Below are 11,557 nucleotides of genomic sequence, written 5' to 3'. Positions count from 1 at the left end.
TGGCCCCAAAATAACTGACTGCAGCCCGAGGAGATCCTCTGGGTATTGACTACATTGTCCCAACCCTCCTGGGCTAGACAGAAAGATGAGAGAGATAACAAGCGTGCAAGAGATGGTAGGCACAAAGGGTCAGAATACGTATGAAGGTATAGACTATGATTCTGCATGGGTCCCTGTTTTAGAGGACAATGAAATCAAGATGAGACCCAAGGTCAGCAGTTACCTCAAGATCAGTCTCACTTCAATTACCAACCCAGATGCCTGGGTTCTTCGGGAAAATAACAAAAACTTGGGCCACACGTGCCACCGATCCAGAGGAGCAGGGCTGCTCGGCCTCCTCCTTGGCCCCTGGACAAGCTGCGGCAGAAACAGGAGCAGGAAGCATGGGGAGCAGAAAGGAAGGGACTCTTTCTTCCAGCCATCTTGGGCAGAGGGTCAGAAACGTCTCAGAAAAGAGAAGACATTTGCATTGGGCCTCTGAAGATGGGCTGTGATCACACAACCTGTCCAGTGCAGGAAGATTGGGGAAAGGTGGTATACAGAAGATGCCAAGAACAGGGCACTGGGAGAGGCCCAGCAGGTGACAACTGTCCTTTAGAAACTGTTGGGTGATTAGTTTTTAAGATAACCCGATTCATATGTTCTTCTCCCAACAGACAGTGGTGGATAACAGCCTGGCATGGGAGGGAACCGGCATTAGAAGGGCCATGGTTTATGAATCCTTGATATGTGTCGGGAACTGTACTTAGCATTTGTATTCATAAACACAGCTCACCCCAATTTACAGATAAGACTGAGACTCAAGTTTCTTCAGCTAGTTAGATGGTGTGAAAAAGAATCAAATCTAATTGCCTGCATTGACTTCCAGCTTGAGTGGATTAAGACTTAGCTGAGGCAGAGGCTCCCCCCCCCCCCCGAAGAATCAAGTGGGCCTTATCCTCTTTTCCACCAATGAGTGTGGTACCCCAGGTCACAGGAAACCCAAGTATGGGGTAGTAAGTGAAGTCCAGATGCCTCTTGAGAGAAGTGGGTCAGGTGGTCTAGAGGAGAGCTGAGAATCTTTTTCTAAACCCGAGAAGCTGGATCTGCAAGTACTGGATTCAGGACAGGAGAGAAACCCAGGAGTAGACTAGAAAAGGAGAGGCAAATACAAGTGCAAACTGATGCCCTGAGCTTTCAGACACGACTTGGTTAGGTGCCCAGAGCTATTTTCATTGTAGGCTTGATGGCACCGGTAGCTTAGGGGTTTGCCGCCGTTTTTCATGTGTACCAGATACAGAAGCAGATACCCTAAACCTCACACGAAGAGTTCCTTATATGGGCTTTATCTCCATTTTACAAATGAAGGCTCTGCATCTTGGAGGGGCCAAAATAATAGTCCAAAGTCACCAAGTGAGCAAAGCTGGGCTTGAGAGAGAGATCTAAGCACAATTTAAGGTCACACGGAGGGAAAGGGCACAGTGGACCTGTTCAGAGAGTCACTTAGACAGGGTATTGCAAACCTTTGGCCTAGCAGCCAAAGACAGTGCCCAGCAGGGTTGGGTTTAGCTACTCAATGATCTAAGACAGTGATACCTTTAGGCAGGGGCCACACATTATACCATTTATCATGATGTTCCTGCTTATTCTTTCAATTATTTCCTGCAAAGCACTAGCATTGGAGTGGCAATGGGGACTTCATCCTAGAAAAACCTTTCTTTAGCACCAGAAGCCAGCTGAGGACACTTTCTCGACACGCCACCCCCTTCCCCGCCGCCCAGTTCATCACTGGTCCCTTACTATGACGACAGGGCCAAAAATTTCAAAGAAATGGGGGCCGGAGAACTCGTGTAGTATAGTGGACTTCCAAAAAGTCTAAAACATACAAACCTTTCTCCTGTGGAGAGGCATAGCACGTGGGGGCAAGGGCCTTGTTCATGAATTAGCGGCCACACGCCCAGTGCGATCTCAGTAAGAAAAAACGTAACTGGCCCCCTCTTCCTGGGGAGTTGATTAAGAGCAGGCAGTGATTGGTGCTTCCCAGATGGGGACACAGCACAAAGCAGCTGGAGTACACATTGAAGTGCCAGGCAGCTGCACAACAGGACAGAAGTTGTGCAGGACTAGGGTGTGGTGGTGCTTGCCTGTAATCCCAGCACTTGGAAGGTAGAGGTAGGAGGACTGAGAGGGAGTTCGAGGCCAGCCTGAGATAAATGAGACCCTACATCAAAAACCTGGAGAAAAAGAAAGTACGGTGTGAACATTGATCCTGATGTCAGAGAATCCCTTTTAGTGGGGGTTCCCCCACCCCTGTGTTTTAATCTTCTTGGGAGCTGTGCGGTAACCAAGGACTTGACCTTTGCCTTCAGTCTACACCCTTCTCTCTGCTTTCTCGTTAACTAGCCACTGTCAGAAATCCCAAGAAACTTGTGTAAATTTTCCCGTAAAAATGCTGGCTAGCCTCAGAAGTCTGTCTTGTCTTCAGTTAAAGGGACTTTGAGGTTACAAGTTGCCATGAGCAAGGGAAGTCACTTTCCTGAACTCAAAATAACCATCTGTGGGTTAACTTGGTCTTTAAGATGAAAGCCATACATTTTTGGCCAATTTAAGTGGCCTGGGACAGTCCTAGCAAAAAGCCAAAATCAGAGATTTTTATGTTTCTTAAGTGCCTTGAAAAATTAACATTTAGCAGAAAAGGTGACAGAGTAGAGGTAAGGTCATTCAGAAGAAAGGTCACTCCCCCAAGAGCTTGAGCTGACAATAAAGGGGGAAAGAAGGTGTCCATTAGGGATACCTAAATCTCAACCCTCAAAAAAAAAATCATTTGTGCTGCCGAGAAGGGGCGGGACTCGTGGGCTTCTGACAGCTCTTCTTATTCAAACAATAACAGCCAATGAAACACGATTTGCCTGGGGTCAGGGCCTGACGGCCTCTGAGTAGCAAGTTCTGAGTTTACTGTTTTTCAAAGCCTCGGACCTGCTCTCCCTGGCCTGTTTTGAATTTCCTCTTCCCTAATGTGTATTTATGTCTCTCCTGTTATGAGCTGACAAGAATAGTCCTAGCGTATCTGCTTCCGCGTAGGCCTGACTAGGTCATGTACTTAACTTCTTCAAGCTTCCCTTTCCGTCCCGTCACACCAGATGGCCTTACAAAGGTAAAGGGGGGGTGGCAATGGAGAGGGGTGACAGTTTGGGACTTTATTATCCCGCCGATGAATCGACCACTCGGCTGACTGGCCAAACAAGTGAAAGCTATTTAATTCTGAGTACATGGAAGAAGTCTGGCCAAGTTGAATGACTTTTCATTTACCCATCCTGCTAAGAGGTTGCCACAAATAGAGCTGCGTCCTGGGCAATAAGAAGCAAACTGGGACAAGCTACTGTCCTTTCCCTTGAGGAACTCACAGTCTAGTAGGCCATGCACACACACACAAACCCATAGGCCAGGAATTTACAGGAGAAGTTGGTGTCAACAGGATTCACCAGGATTCACATCTCCTGGTGAAAAATACCTCACAGGTTAAGTCAAAGGTAATGAAGGTGAGCTTGCGGTGGACTTGATGAGGACTGCCATGAGGCTCTATGAAAAGGCCCACTAAAGACAAAGTAGGGTTTTTACGGGACTGTGGTATTTATTTTACCCACAGATCACCAGGGTGCCTGTCCAGGGGGTGGTTTTGTTTGATCATTCTGCTCACACTAGAAGATGAGGCAAAGTGGTAAATAATACGCTAGGCGATGGCTATCTGCCATAACAAATTTGCCAAGCACGGGGTTCTTATGCTCTGGGATGAACTCTCCAGGGAAATGGGGGCAAGGCTACAAAAGGAATAAGTTTTCCACTAGGACCATCTAGAGAGTCACTTGGGATGCAGCCCTCAAGTGAAGGAGGCCATGACAGGAAATTAGAAGCCACCATAAATTCAGAATTCTAAGATGATTTCCAGATCTCTGTTCTTGGGTGTGAGGCAAGGCTGAGGAATTGTGTGTAAGGCCTATAGAAAAAGATTGTGAGGTCATGTAAAGGGAGATTGTCCTGACCGAGCCTGGGCCAGTCAGGGAAACCCTTCATAGGAGAGACAGGAGTGAGTCAAGACGAGCTGTCCTAACGTGCAAAAGGCCCCATGTCAAGGGACAGGTGACCTCTGGATGCGGAGGCCCTCAGCCCTGTGACTGCAAGGAACTGAATCCTGCTAGCAACTGAATGAACTTGGAAGAGGTTCCCAGTTCTCAGGTGTAAGCCAGCCTGGCTTGACATCATAGTTTCAGGTTTCTAGGTATTTAGGCCATGATGCCCAGGCCAGCTTCAGGCACACATAAATCTTGAGGTGATGACTGGCAAGAACTCCTGGATGTTAATATTTGCTCTGTTGTATTTCAGTTCATAGCAAGAGAAAAAAAGATGGACATTGCATCTATTTCCATATGTAGCATTGACCATAATGCACACTATGCCCACTTCTGTAAGAAAGAAACCAGAACACTCTACTTGCTTCTAATATAAGGCATTCTGCTTTTTAAAACGCAACAAAAATATTTTGTTGGCATTGAAGAAACGGGCCTAAATTTTTTTTTTGCAAGCCTTATCAAGTATGATTGTCTGGTCCTCCCAGCCACTCTGTCTAATTAAGGAGTTACAAAGGGGAGGTGTGGGGATGATGAAGGTAAACGTCTTACTCTAGGTCACAACCCAAGACAGTGTGGACTTGGTTTCTTTTTCTGGCTCTTTTGCAGCCTGCATTTGAGGCCCTCTGGGTGGCTCTGGTTGGTTGTCCTTTCATCACATGTACAGTCATGAACTGTGCATTTCAGGTCTGCACTGGATCTTAACCACAAGACTGAGAAACGATAGTGCTGAGCACCGAGAGAGATGAATATCCTAGCATGAAATATCACTCATGCAAAGTTATGGGCACACTCACCAAAATGTATTATGATCATTCTGCACAGCATTATTATGTTCATTTTACAGATGAGGAAACAAAGCCCCAGGAACAACTTGTCCAAAGTCACCCAGCTATTAAGTCACAGAGCAGGGACTCGAACTCAGATCCTTGTGACTCTGAACCTGAGCCTCCTTAATGTATTGGTGGTTGGGTTTGAGGGGTCTCTGCATTTTAGGCCTCACCAGTGAACAGCACACAACTACAGTCAACCTGACCCAGGTTGCCAATATGGCCCTATAATTTACGAAAGCTGGACCCTAAATCTTCCGATTCCTGTTGTTGAGCAACCAACATGGGTGAACTGTGAACTTTGGCAGTGCTGGCCAGATTCTTCCATATCTTTAGTTTTTCTACTGATTACTTGCCACCTCTCGATTCAGGCCAGAGGTTCTGCTCTGTTTTTGTACCATTTCAGCTCTCCCCGCCCCTTTGGAAATAGGCTCCGTGCCCACTATCATTTGCTCACCCACAGAGAAACGCTCACTTGGGGCTGAACACACCCCACTGGCTGCCTTGGGTGCAGCTTGCTGGTTCAGCTCTGGTCCTCGAGGCTCCAGCCTGGAACTCTCTTCTGCCTGGGCTTCCTCAACACACTGTGTGCAACACACTTTTGGTGGCCTTGCCCTTCTTGCCTGACAACCTCTGACTTGGAGGTTCCTTCAACTCTTGTTTGAAAAAGCGTTTCCTGGTGTTGAGAAGGCCCCCACCTCTAGCCCGCCCCCAGCCTCTGTTCTCACAGGGAGCTGGTTGCATCTCCCATCTTCTTCCCCCTCCTGGGAACCCAGTTCAGCTCTTCAAAGGTAGCACAGGGCACTGGCAAGGGAAAGGTTGTGGACTCTGAGTATTTTTTTAGTGTTTGTTTTTTGACATGGCAGGCATATTGGTGTATGTCTGTCATCTCGGGACTCTGGAGGCTGAGAGGCAAGGGGATTGCAAGTTCAAGTCCAGCTTGGGCTATATGAAAAGACCCTGCCTCAAGAAATAAAACCAAAACACCATTATGTAAGTATAACACGCTCACAGAGAGTGCATAAATCAGAAATGGTTGTCAGTCGTTAGCCACTACAGAGACATAGACGTCTGAACACACGTCCAGCCGGTGAGTCCTTGTAAGTTCCCACACTCCTCCCCCAAAAGTAACCCCTTCCTAGAATAATCGGTTAATTTCCAGCTGTTTCTGAGTTATATACAAATGAAAATACTTAGTAGATATGATTTTAGAATTTTAAAAACACTGTGACAAACACATTTGACATAAAAACTCACCATTTCTCTATTTTGAGCATGTAACTGGATGGTATTAGTGTACTCACACCAAACCGGAAACTTCCAAACCTGTCAATCAATACCTCTCCGTTCCCTCTCCTTTTAGCCTCTGATGAGTGCCCTTTGACTTTCTATGATTTGGGGATATTTTAACTCCACTGTATATGCAGAATCATACGTTTGTCTTTTGGTGGCTGCCTTATTTCATTCAAGGTTGTAGCATATATAAGAATTTCCTTTTCAAGGCTAACTAATATTCCTCTGTGTGGCTATCACACATTTCATTTATACATCTGTTAGTGCATACTTGGGATGCCTCGTGCCTTAACTGTTGTGAATAATACAGCAATGTAGATGTATAAATAGCTCTTTGATACTCTGCTTTCAATTCTTCTTGCTAAATACCCCCAAAATAGAATTGCTGCATCATATAGCAATTCTGTAAATTTTAAAAAACCAAACCCTCACATATATGTGACGGGGGGGGGGGGGGGAAGGCTTGAAATTGGCACAGAACACACACAACTGAATTCTCGGTACAAAGGAGATGAATTCCCCGGGAGGGACAATGGAGGTGGGGGTTGGGAGCTGCCTTTGTATCAGGCAAAAACAGCAGCCAGTGTGACTGTGGAAGTGGTTTTTCAGGAGAAAAAAGGGAAGTCTGTGTTAGAATGAGTTGGTAAGTCCTGATTGAATGTGTTGGCCAGTGTACCCAAATAGTGAATTTTTGATAGCTGGACCTTGGAGTTTTAGTCAGGCATAAGGAAATGGCCAAACAAGGGACTAGACCTTGGTGGCTAGCTTTAGGAGTGAAATCTAAATGGGAGAGGGAAGGGGAAGGGCAAGGCCTGCTGGTGCCACAGTTTGCCATGGTCGGGCATGTTAGAGAGCCCTTCAATATGGTCAACTGATTTTGAGTAGTGGTACCAAAACTAGTCAGGAGGGAAAGGAGATGTCTTTTGAACAGATGGTGATGGGAAACACTCAAAAGGGGGAAGTAGAATCTTCACCTGGCCCCCAAAATTGACTCGAGAGAATCCAGGACTTAATAAAAACACCCAGTGTTGAGAAGGAAGTGTGGAACAAAAGCTCATGCTGTTGGATTGGACGGGGACAAACCATCCAGCAGCGAGAGAAAACCAAAGCGGACTTCACGGACGTTAAAAAGCCCTGTGCATCAAAAGATGCCATCAGTAGCGACGTTGAGCAGAACACACTGACAAGTCACCTATCTGACACCAGAATACAGAGAATGCTTGAAAGCCAGTAAAACAGGCCAGTTAGATAAGGGCGTGAAAGGCTGGTTCTCCAAAGAGCACAGATGAGCGATGCATGCAAAGATGTCCAACACTCCTGGCTGTTAAAGAGGCAGGAACAAAACCCAAGGAGATGCCACGTCTTACCCACTAGGAAGTCTCCTGTTCAAAACAGAAGTAAATGACATTGAGAGAGAGGAGAAGCTGGACCCCATGTGCCCTGCAATGGGGATAGAAGATGCTGCAGTCTCTGTGGACACGGTATGTATTCCTAGGTCTGGATAATTTCATTCCAGTTGTGTTTGTGAGATTCAGGGGTGTGGCTTCATTTAATTATACAGTTGCTGAATTGGATCCTATTGTGTGAAGCTATTGAAAGGTATTAACTGTGTGGTATTTTTTTCCATTTTGGGGTCTGGATAGATAGTGACCACACACACACACACACACACACACACACACACACACACACTTTATTATAAACCTGTAAACTTATACCAGAATGTAATAATAGGATAGGTCTCACATACCCACCCACCAGTCTTGGCAATTATCATACATGATCCGATCTAACTTCATTTCTACAGTCCAACAACCTCTGATTGTTTTGACGCAAATACTAACATCATAAAAAATCATCACTAAATATTTCAATATATATCTCCAAGAGATAAGTGTTGCTTTAAAAAAACCACAGAATGATTTCATCTAAAAAATTAACATATTAGAATCAGATATCTAGTCTTCATTTACATTTAGACTAATGGACACAATTTTATCTTTAGTAGGTATTTTCTTTAAATTTACAGCATCACCCACCTCCTGTGTGTTAGTCACCTGCAAATTTTGTCCAAGAGAGTAGGTCCCTGGTGGTAACAGAAATGCTGATTTTCTGCTTGGTCCCCAGGGCATCATTGAAGTTGTCCCCTTGTCTTAGTTTATACGTGTTGTTAAATTTGTTGTTTATTTTAAAAGTTTTTCACTTGTTATGTGTGTTTCATGGTGTGTATGTGTGTGTGGTGTGTGTGTGTGTGTGTGTGACAGTAGACACACAGAGGTCAGAGGACAGCTTACCCAAGTCACTTCAATCCCGGGTTCCCGAGGATTGAACTCAGACGGTAAGTCTTGGTTGGAGCCGTCTCCCCGGCTGGGATTGGTAGGTGTACGGCTTGCCATGACTCAGGTTTGCTTCATAGGCAGTGTCATGTCTGTCTAGCAGAAGTACCTGACTGATGCTCTCTCTGTGTGGTGCAGGCATTGCTGATCGTTTCTAAGTCACGAATGCCTATAGCCCCTGGGAATCATTGCATAGGCTACTGTCATTCATCACTCCTTCTCTTTTTAACAGCTGGGAATACTTCTATGACAAGATGTTTCCTGAATCCACAATGTGGTTACTCTGAGATGCAAGCAGTGTTGGAATGTCTTCTATGTTATGAGCTTTTAAGACATCAGCACGAGTCTCCTGCCTCCTCTGAAGGTGAGCAGTGGAGGCTGTTTTTATTGACAGGACTATCTATGAACCATTATTGAAATATCCGGCATGTTCAAATTCATAGCCACAAGCACCAAACGTGGCTCACCGATTTCAAACTCAAGTTCTCCACACACTGGTGGCTCGGTGGCTTCCTTCCCCCATCACTGTGGTCAGAGGCGTCATTTCTAAGGCCACTCACATGCTTTTTATAACAAAGCAGAAGTGTGTGAAGAAACCAGCAGCTTTCTCCTGCATCCTCTAAGAACCATTGTTTGGAGCCTGGCATGGCACCTTCCAGTCTTCTTCCTTGTCTGTCTGTCTGTCTGTCTGAAAGCCTATACTCATACATCTTAAATGAAGTTAATTTGTTTTTTTCACTTCATTAAGATTAAATGTATACATGAGTTACTATTTTAAATCAAGAGAAATAAATACAAATAGATAGTGAAGTAGCCATGTTTCTCTACTTATGTATTGCTCTGCTAAAGTAGCAGTATTTTTAATATCATATTCACCTCCATTCATTCCCCCTTAATTCCTTCCCTCTACAATTTGGGGTGCCCATACAGACTCATGGGTGTTGCACTGTCCATGAAGCATGGTTAACATATCCAACAGCACAACCCAGAAGAAAATGGACTCTTCTTCTCCCAGAAGCTATTGACCATCAGTAGCTCTTTCCCTGGGCTAGGGGCTCTTGGGCCCCTCTACAGTCTATGCTGCGATGCTAAGATCTTGTGCAGGTCTTGCGTGGGCAACCACAGCTGCTGTGAGTTCATGAGTGTGGGGACACCATCCTGTTCAGAAGGCATCCTTTGTGCCCCAGCCGTCCCCTGACCTCTGGGGACAAACGTGTGCGCATATAGAGATCTGAGGTCAGTCTCTAATGTCGTTCTTCCTGTCACATCTACTTCAGTTTTCACTGTGTTCTATCTTGTGAGACGAGGCCTCTTCCCTGGCTGAAACTCATCGATCAGGCTAGGCTGGCTGGGCAGCACACCTCAGGGACCCATCTGGACAGGCTTTCTTGTTCATACATTGGCTCCCAATGAAACGAAAGCTCACGATGATTTTCTGAACTGTAGAATGCTGTCCCCATCTAGTAAGCACATTCCCTCCTCTTTCCTATGCTCTAAAGACTGCGTGTAGACTATTGAACAGTTGAGATCAAATAAAGCATATTGTTTGGCTGGGTTGTACTGTGTCTTCCCATGGGTGCTTCTGTTTTCCCTTAGGGCCCTCTCTCGCCATCCCTTTCCCCTACTCACAAAAGCCCCAAGTTAATAATCCACACATCCCTTCCACTTTTCCCACATCCAGATAAGTCATGTAGAAATATGTAAGGATGCGTTCATATTTGTTTTCATCTGCTTTTCAGAAATGAGATGTATCATTCAGGCTCTTTACAGACAGCTTTCCTCACAGAAATTTTCCATGCCAACCACTGTGGCTCCTGCTTATTCAAGTAGCTACACAGCATAATACAGCCACGCCAAAAGTTGATTACAATAACTCCCAAACAGTGTCTTTGATGAAATGGAGCCAATAAAAAGAAATGATATGGACTAAATAATTCATGAATTATGCATTTGTCTTTATTGTTGATGGCAACATTGGTGATCTGTCAGGAGAATATCTAATCATTTGCAACATCGATTAGACCTGGACATCCTATTTTGTCTACATAAAAACCCATGACTTACTGAGCATCCTTCATTGTTTTGTTGTTCTGTTGAAGCCTTGTCAAGGCACAGTGAGGACCATTTGCTAGGGAGTTGTTTTATAGCTTTGGTTGTTTAGATACATGGTTAATGGACAAATGTCTGGGAGGAGCTTATCTACTTTGTGTCCCAGATACAATCGTCTGCTGGTTTGTTGATTTCAGGCATTACAATTTCCACAGCCAGACAGTGTTCGGATTCCGCTCACTCCACAAACATTCTGAGTCATGGAGAGAGCTCAGATGACATAGGGTTCCACTGAGGCTCTGGTTAATAGGATCCATGTATTCAGAGAGTGTTCAATTCAGTGGAGAAGACAGACACGTGGGGAAGTAATTCAGACAACGTAAGCACTGGATGAAATGCATACACCACAGTCTGCGGAGGCTGGGGCATCCATGAAGGAGGAGATGACATGTTGGGTAGGAGAGTGGACATTTGATCCCAATTTAATAAATAATATACCTGTGTACAATGCATATTTATATAGAACATATTTATACCATAGTCCATAAAACATAGTTTATAGAATGTGTAGATGTAAAATATAACTAAAATCTATAGCGCCTTAGATACATGCGGTATATATGATTTATAAAATCTGAATCATAGGCAAATCGTAATTTTAAAAAACAGGTAAATGGAAGCATTTATTCTCAGATTCTTGTATGAGATCATTGCAGAAGGGTAGGAAATGTTGGGGGAGGGGAGGATGGGGGAATGATCAAGCTGGGGTTTCAGGCATGTTGACTGAGAAAGGGAGGAAAACAAGCATCTTGAAAGAGAAACAATGGTGTTAAGGTCCAGGAGCTTCCGGCTCCCCAGAGTGGACGTGATGGTTTCTGTAAAGCTCAGGCATGTCAAGAGGAGAGCCCAGTTTCTAAGCTAGCAACTTACAGATAATGATGGAGCA

At 44.9% G+C, this 11,557-nt stretch overlaps 1 long non-coding RNA gene across 1 annotated transcript; it reads left to right on the top strand.

Moving 5' to 3' along the window:
• Positions 1-913: 913 nt before the first annotated feature.
• On the top strand, positions 914-10,496 carry LOC119086397. Its single transcript, XR_005089683.1, has 2 exons — positions 914-7,707; positions 8,795-10,496. It is a non-coding gene; the product is annotated as an uncharacterized LOC119086397 (long non-coding RNA).
• The last annotated feature ends 1,061 nt before the right edge of the window (positions 10,497-11,557 follow it).

The sequence above is a fragment of the Peromyscus leucopus genome, chromosome 20 (genome assembly GCF_004664715.2).
Source record: "Peromyscus leucopus breed LL Stock chromosome 20, UCI_PerLeu_2.1, whole genome shotgun sequence".
NCBI lineage: Eukaryota > Metazoa > Chordata > Mammalia > Rodentia > Cricetidae > Peromyscus > Peromyscus leucopus.
This window is presented reverse-complemented; position numbering and strand designations above follow the sequence as displayed.